General features: G+C 34.8%; 1 pseudogene; it reads right to left on the minus strand.

Moving 5' to 3' along the window:
- Positions 1-709: 709 nt before the first annotated feature.
- LOC109027939 (serine/arginine-rich splicing factor 3-like) lies at positions 710-1,163 on the minus strand (annotated as a pseudogene).
- Positions 1,164-9,146: the final 7,983 nt, after the last annotated feature.

The following is a 9,146-nucleotide window of genomic DNA, read 5'->3' on the forward strand; positions in this document are numbered from 1 at the left end:
GGCAGGACATTGGTATTTTGAAATCTCAAATTTCCTAGTGAAGAATGTTACAAACAGCCATGTCTTCATATATAGCAATTACATAAAGAACTTATGACCTAAAGTAAAGGTAAACTTATTTGAAATTTAACAGATTCTATACCAACTTGGCAACCTCTCCCAGGGTGAAAATCAGTTGGATTTCTCAAAAACCTCTAATTTAGTCTGATGTTGCAGCTTTTCTTTTTATCCATTGGCTTGTGTTCCACAGCAACTTTTACCACTTGCTTAACTATAGCTGCATACTATATCACAGCTATGGAAAAAAAGTAAATCTTAGTTCCATTTTTGCCAGTTTTGTTGCTGTATTTTTTTTAAAATTTCTACTAGGCAGAATTTAGAGGTTTATTATCAGTCTACGCATAACTAAAGTTCAAAGCAAATTCGATTTTGCTTAAGGGAACATCATAAAGTAACAATTCTTGGTGTTACATGCTTCATAGAATCCATTTCAAACCACAGAGAATTGCACCTTTGTGTGTCACTGTTCCCAAAGGCAAACAAATTTGAGAAGTTAAAACATCTTTAAAATGTACCATGCTTATGAAGTCTCAAACAAAACTTGAGTTTTCTGCACATACTCTTGTCAAAGAAGTTATTTCCTGTATACAACTTCTCTTGCAAACTGGTCTTCTCTTGCAAACTGGTCTTCTATTTCCTTTCATTCAACTTAAGCTGACTGAGACCTAGAGAAGGATCGGGATGGCTTGTGATTTCTCTCCCAAGACAGTGATCTCTGTGTTTCTCCTATCTGTGATACTCCCCCTGTGAGAGAAGCTTTTCCTTCTTGGACATCTGCGGAGAGGTGGAGGACTCCTACGATGATCATCTCGAGGGTGACAGTCCCAAGAGATAGGTGGGCCATTTCTACTTCTTTTTTCACCATTTGACAGTTCTGCTCTCACAGGGCAGCTACACAGCGATCTTCCATCTAGCTCTCATATAGCTTCAGCCGCATCTTGGGTTCAAATTCAAAAAAAGCTAAGTCGGGAGGATTTCTAGCAACCTACACACTTCAGAGTGGTCCTTAGTAGCGAAAGCCCATTCCAATTAAGTTTTGTTGCCATTTTTCCAAGATAACCTAGATAAACTTTACCATCCACTGAACAGAAATCATGATGCATTTCAAGAGCTAGGGTAAAAAGTGCTGAGGCTCAAATCTGCATGCTCCAAAGGACCTTCCTGCTTCCCTCCTGCCCAACTCCCACTGATGCTGTTGCTTACCAGGCATTCAGGAAACAGCAGATAAACAGCTCTTTGAGGGTAGATGCTATTATGATCCTTATTTTACAAAAAAAAAAAAAAAAAGAAAGAAAAAAAAGAAAAAGGAATGAAGGCACTGAAAGAGGAAGTAACTTACCTCTGGTGCTATAACTAGTAAGTGGCTGAGCTGGCATTTCAACTAAGCAATCTGTCACAGCGTCTGTGTTCTTAAGCACTATACTATTGTCTTGTGACTTTGCCCATCCTGTTCCCCCTGCTCTTCCTCACCTTGTCAGTCCAGCACACACATATGCATGCTTCAATACCCAGATCAACTACCACATCCCTATAAAGCCTTTGTCCCTCCCACAGAGAGATACTTCGATGTCACACATCTTTATTCTTTCACTCAAGTTGAATTCTACTGCCCTATTAAGATATAGATTACACTGGCTCAGATCCCCAGTTTTTCAGACAGTGGGAATCCAAAACTCTTCCCCAGTATTTCTATGCATTCCTGGGAAGACTTTGAATGTGATGGGTAATTTTATGTGTCGACTTGACTGGACCACAAAATGCCCAGACATTTGGCCAGAGGATGTTCTGGGTGTGTCAGTGAGGATGTTCCTGAATGAGATTTACATTTGAATCAGCCAGGAGGGTGGCTCATACCTGTAATCCTATCACTTTGGGAGGCTAAGGTGAGAGGATTGCTTGAGCCCAGGGATCTGAGACTAGCCTGGGCAACATAGTGAGAACTTGACTCTACAAAAAATAAAATTAACTGGGCACAGTGGTGCATGCTTGTAGTCCCAGCTACTTGGGAAGCTACAGTGGGAGGATCACTTGAGTCCAGGAGGTTGAGGCTTCAAAGAGCCGAGGTTGTGCCACTGCATTCTAGCCTGGGCGGCAGAGCAAGACTCTGTCTCAAAAAAAAACCAAAAAACAAAAAAAACAAACCAAAATTGAATTAGTAGATTGGGTAAAGCAGATTGTGGCCCCTAAAATGGGTGGGCCTCACCTAATTGACTGAAGTCCTGAATAGAACAAAAAGACTGAGCAAGAGGAAACCCATTCTATTTGACTGCTTGAACTAAGACATTGGCTTTTTTCTTGCCTTCAGACTCAGACAGAAAGCATTGGAAGGCTTCAGCTTTCAGACTAGAACTTATGCCATTGGCTCCCTTGGGTCTGCAGCTTGCTGACTGCAGATCTGGGGACTTCTCAGCTTCATAATAAATCTTTGTATACATACACACATGCACGCATGCACACATACACACATCCTATTGGTTTTGTTCCTCTGAAAACTCTAATACAATAATAAATATTTATCGTGTAGTGAATAACAAATAAATAATACTATGGGTGAATTTTTATATTGATTTAAATTACTTAATGATTATAAGTGTATTTAGGTTGTTAATCTATCTTGATTGAGTTTTGGTCATTCATGTTTTAGAAAAAATTGTCCTTAAAATTACCAAATTTATTGACATAAACTTCCCTTATGGCTTTTAAGATCTCTAGTCTTCTATAATTTTAGTGCTTATTTATTCCTAATATTGTTTATTTGTATATTTCTCCTTTTTTCTTGATTAATTTTGTCAATAGTTTGTCGTTGTATTAAGATTTTCAAACTGGTGTTGGTTTTCTATTTAATGACTTTTTACCCTTTTCAAAAATTATTTTCTTAATTTACTTTCTTTGGATTTTTTCTATTGTTCTTTTTCTAAATTTTGAGTTGAATGTTTAGCTCATTGATTTTCAGTCTTTTTTTTTTTTTTAGATGGAGTTTCACCCTTATCACCCAGGCTGGAGTGCAGTGGTGTAATCTCGGCTCACTGAAACCTCCACCTCCTAGATTCCAGCGATTTTCCTGCCTTAGCCTCCTGAGCAGCTAGGATTACAGGCGTGAGCCACCGCACCCAGCCTTTTTTTTTTTTTTAAACTACTTTATAGTATCAATTTTCCTCTAAGCACAAGTTTTTATTTGTAGAATTTTCTTGTTACATGTTCAGTTCTAAATAATTAATATTTTTCTTTAAGATTTCTTATTTGACCAATGAATTATTCTGAAGTGTAATTTTTCATTTCTATTTCTATGGGGTTTTCTTCACTTTTTTTTTTGAGATGGAGTTTCCCTCTTGTTGCCCAAGCTGGAGTGCAATGGCATGATCTCAGCTGACTGCAACCTCTGCCTCCCAGGTTCAAGTGATTCTCCTGCCTCAGCCTCCCAAAGTGCTGGGAGTAGCTGGGATTACAGGCACAGGCCACCACACACAGCTAATTTTTTATAAGTTTTTTTTTTTAGTAGAAACAGGATTTCACCATGTTAGCCAGGTTGGTCTCGAACTCCTGATCTCAGGTGATCCACCCACCTCAGCCTCCCAAAGTGCTGGGATTACAAGCACGAGCCACTGCACCTGGCCTCTTCACTATTTTTATATTGATTTCTAATTTTATTACATCATAGTAAAAAAATATTGTTTTTACTAAATTAATTATTTAATAGTTGATGAGGTTAACTTTGTGGCCTAGTATGAGAACAATTTTTAAAAATTTTTACATGTGTTTTAAGATATGTGTCCAGTTTTCTGTATGTGTCCATTGGAACTGACAATGTAATTATATTTTTTGAATCTTCTATATACTTACTACATTTTTATACATTTAATTTATTACTTTTTGAGAGAACTATAGTAATCTTCCTTTATAATTGTGGAGTAGTCAATTTCTTCTTATAATTTTTTTTCCACATTGAAGCTAAATGTTTAGATATACACAGATTCAGAATTTAACATATTATTAGTAAACTGTTCCTTTATTATTAAATAATAACTTCATCTCTCATATTTTTGCCTTAAATTTCACTTTAAGTAATATCAATATTCGCAATATTAAATATATTAATATTGAAATATTAATATTTTTGAGGGGTCATTAATGGCCTGACATACACATTTTCCATCCCTTTATTTTCTTATGTTTTGCCCCATACTTTCTTTATATCTCTTTTTATTTCTTCTCTTTTTCTTTCTTCTGCTTTTAAATTTGTTTTTATTTTACTAGATTCTTTAGTTGAATACATGTTCATTCTTCTTCTTCTTCATAGTGGGCCTTTTACTTCTGTTGGTCAAGCCACTCTCCCTTCTCACATAAAGAATACCCACTTTCTTAAGTGCTCCACCCTCTCTCTAACACATGTTCTGAATAGGCGGTAGATTACACCTGCCTCTCTGGCCCAGTGATTGGTATTGGTCAAGAGGTAGGAATCTGATTATGTTAGGCCAATCAGAGTTCTGCTCCAGGATTATTCAAACTGGAGCTGAAAGAAATGGGGAGAGGGAGTGGGGGGACCTTTTCCTCTGTGATGGTATAAATAAGAACCTTGATGCCACTCCATGGAGAAATTCAGTCTGCAATAGGAGAGAGTGCACCTGACACACAGATGGAAGCAGGAACAGGAGGAGAGAGAAAGAATCCTGGGACAACTGAGCAGCAGCAACGTCCATCCATACTTCCCATTGGTGAACCAATAGGTGTTCCTTTTTGTTCCAACTGGTTAAGGTTGGGTTTGCTTCCATCCATAAGATTCCTGAATAATATTTGTTTTAATGATGAAAAATAGGAGGGAATGACAGGAGGTATGAATGCAGCTTTCACTGCATCCTTTAAATTTTGCTATAAACTGTTCACATTACTGTTAATTTGTAAATTGACCAAGAGTATTTAGGAGAGTACTTTTTTTCAAATGTGTAGGATTTCCTCTGTTTATGTTGTTTAAATTTATTCTATTAGTTTCTAGTTTGGGTGCCTTATAGACAAAGAATATAACTCAACCCCAAGCTGTTTTTATTTTTGGTATGTATTGGGATTTTCATTACGGCCTGTTTTGAGCTCAGTTATGAGATCCGCTTTTGTAAATAATCCATAGATGTCAAAAAGAAAGGTATGTTTTCGATGGCATGTTATCAATGAATAACTCTTAATACTATTAGTAATAAAAACTTTAATGTTTTATTAAAAAGGTAACCTTAGTAACATTTAATGTCCTTTATTTTTAGTTTACTTAAACCATCAAATACTAAAAGTGGCATATTAAATTCATCCACTATTATTGTCTTTCTGGTGATGTCTACTAGTATATATAAGCTTATTGTTATTTGATTTACTTTGATGTATTATTTTTGTTATATTTCAATATTGTTATTAAGTGCAAAACTTCTTCATGACTATGACACCTGTCTTGTTTATTTTACAGCTTATCAACAACATAAAATAACTTGCATTCATTTGATGTTTTGCAGCTAATTAATATTGTCTAAAGTAGATATTGTCTAAAGTAGGTATTGTCAAATCAGTTTTTGGTTTGTTATTGCCCAATAAATATTTCCCCTTCTGTTACATTTAATTGTTCTCTGTCATTTTGCTTTTAGGTGTGTGTGATCATCAATTTTATGTGTCAACTTGGCTGGGCCATGATGCCCAGATATTTAGTCAAACATTATTCTGGATGTTTCTGTAAGGGTATTTTTTCAATGAGTTTAACATTTAAATTGGTTTACTTTGAATACAGCAGATTGCCCTCCATAAAGTGAGTGCGCCTCATCCAATCAATTGAAGGCCTTAATAAAATAAGACTGAATTCCTCTGAGCAAGACAGAACTCTACTAGCAGCCTTCAGACTTGAACTACAACATCAAGAGAGAGTGCGAGAGAGAAAAGAGATATAGATGTTGATACACACACACACACACACACACACACACACACACACACATCCTGTTGGTCTTGTTTTCTTGGAGAACTCTGACTGATACAGTGTGTTTCTTAAAAACAGCATGAAATACAGTTTTGCATATTGATCTAAAATGATCATCTTTGTTTATTAACATAAATATCAGCACATTTAAGTAAAAGCTGTTATGTTTGGTCATCTGTAATCTCATGTTATCTCTTTTTAATTATCCCTGTGCTTTCCTTTCTTTCCCATATTTTAGTGTAAGTGCTGTGTAGTTTTATTTGTTTGGTTGGTTGGTTTCGGTTTTTAATGAATTGGAAAAAAATGCAATTTTTAATTATTTTGATGGTTACTTTTATATTTTTAAAATACATTCAGCCTATATTTTTCTAAGTATTAATAATTAATACTTATAGATTGAAATAGAAACTTGCCTTTCCCAGAAAATCCTCCATGAGTCCTATCCCAATCACAGTCCCTACCCTTACCCTAAAAAAAGAACTGTGTCCAGACTTTCCTCATAATCCCTTCCTGCATGCCTTTAGGGTTTGTTTTATCCCCGAGTGTGCATCCTTTAGTCTTGCCTATCACTTATCTTTTAAGTCTTTTTTGGCCTTCACTTTCCCTCTATTCCTTTCTTTTCCTTGTAAATCAAGCATTGAAGAATCAAAGATTTTAACCTGTAGAGTTTCCTATGGCCTGTTTTTGCACAGCACATGCTCTTGGTGCAGTTCAACACGTTTTTGGTCCTTTGAGTTTCCTGCAAATGGACAGCTGGATCCAGAGACATTAAGTGCCTCCTATTATTTTGCCACTCCCATTACCCCACTGGCAAGATACTAAGAGGCATATTATGTATGATTTCTCTGTTTTCATAATGTTATAGCCATTGGTGATCAGAATTGTAGGTTGAAGCATGGTAACATTAAATTCTATCATTTTGTTTTCATTTATTAGCGAAATAATTTTATAAGATGTTTCCTCTCATCTACCATTTGGTTACACCATGGTACAGATCATACACAAAAGAGCAGGCTTCTTTTGTTTATTCACCCATTTTCAAGTTAACATATTAATTCCCTGTTATCCTCAGAAAATGACCAATTGGTTTGTTTTAAAATATCCCATGGATTTAAGACTATTAGATGAGTTTTGATCTATTCCAATTTTTATCTTTAATGAAACTCAAAATATTCTATCTTTGACTAATGGGATCCTCTTCCAATTGGTTACGAGGGTTTTGTTTTTTGCTTTTGATGTGATCCTAATAATCTTTTATAGCTTGCTTTCTTTTTTAATATATTTTATAATATATAAAATAATTTTATATTTAATGATATATATTTATCCATTTATTAAAATAAAATACTTTGTAAGTTTACACCGCTATTTACTGATATTTTCCATTCAAATTTAGAACTGCACCGTTTTTGCTTAACCTCTTCTATATTATATCTGTATCCCTTTTATTCCACTCTGAGAATCCTGGCTCTCAAATACACAAGAGATGATAGAAATAGAATACCTCATATTTACTTGCTTGCTTTATCCACTCTTCACATACAACTGTCTTAGAATGACAACTTAATATTGCTACCACCAATTATAATTACTAGAAACAGTTCTAATTTCGATTTGCTCTTGTTCTTTTCATTCTTCCTCACAATTTTATGGTTGGGTTGTATCTATATTTTCAGATCTTTTAGCCATTACATATTATAACCACTTCCTTTTAAACCTCATACAGTCTTATTTCTGCAAATAATTATATGTTGAATACTTACACGTGTCTTTAGGTTGCTGTCTTACCCATCATTTTGCTCGCCTAAAGCCTGTTTTTTCAGTAGATTATTTATTAAATCTCATGGGAACAATATTTCTTGAGTTCTTAAAAGTTTACAACAGTTTATATTTATATTTGAAAGAAAATTTTACTGGACATAAAATTCTTGGCTCATGTTTTTTTCCTCGACTATCTTAAATATGTTACCTCATTTTCTTCTTATGCAAACGTTAATGTCAAAAGTCTGAGGATAACTTATATTTTCTTGTAAGTTATTGCTTATTTTTGCCAGACATCAAAAACATTTTTTTCTTTAATGTCCAGTAATCTTGCTAGACTATATCTTGGCATTGGTCATTCTTCTTAGATATACCATGTACTCTTTCAGTATGGTATTTCAAATATTATTTTATTTCAGTGAAGTATCCTTGAATTACAGTTCTCATTAGTCATTCTGTTCATTTGCTTCCCCTATTCTGTGGTGGCTCCTATTATCAATATTTTGGATCTCCTTTTTCTGTCTTCAATATTTGTCACTTTCTGTCAATCCCTTTTTTGTCTTTTACTTCTCTTGATTCTGACGTTTTCTCGTTTACGTGTTCTATTTCACTTCAGGTATTTGTCATGTTTATTCATTCTTGCTTTTCTTCTAGTTTAGTCATTTCTAAAATGTTTTTTTCTTGCATGTTTAATTATTTATTGAGTTATGTCATCTCATTTCTTAGGTTTTCTAATTCTGATTCATGTTCTTTCACATACAGTATAATTTTCTTAATCTTTTCCATTGGTTTTGGAATGATCTATTACAGTTTCATCTGTTACAGGTTTATGAACATGTCTTTCTGCCATGATTTCATTGTCTGCAAGGATGTTATTCTACTTCTTAATCTCTTTTTTCCTATAATACCTCTGCAAGAGATTTGGCCTCAGTAATTTTCTGTTGCTTATTTTTATGTGAATTTAGCTTTTCTTAACTTTTAGAAAGAGGCTTGGCTCAGAGATCTCTTTTAACTTTACATTAGACAACCTCTTACATTGTTTTTGTATAGTATTTTAAAATATAGTGGCTTATTTTCAAAAATTCCTGGCTCTGCTGCCTCTATACTTCTCCCAGAAGTTTCTTTGGTATCACGCCCTGGTGGGTCAGTTTGAGATTTCATGGAGGTGTACTGTTTCAGCCACTTTAGGCCTTATAGGGAGTCCCATGCACTCACAAACTACTATAAAGTCAAAAGTTTCCTCAGATCTATCAACTTTCTCAAATCAGCTGACTATGATCCCCAGGAAATAACTTGGGCTATGCATTCCCTCACTCATAGGTCCTTCTGCTTTCTCCAGCACTGATGGAACACACAAACTTGCGGCTATGGTGATTTG

This window comes from Gorilla gorilla, chromosome 7 (assembly GCF_029281585.2).
Source record: "Gorilla gorilla gorilla isolate KB3781 chromosome 7, NHGRI_mGorGor1-v2.1_pri, whole genome shotgun sequence".
Classification (NCBI taxonomy): Eukaryota; Metazoa; Chordata; class Mammalia; order Primates; family Hominidae; genus Gorilla; species Gorilla gorilla.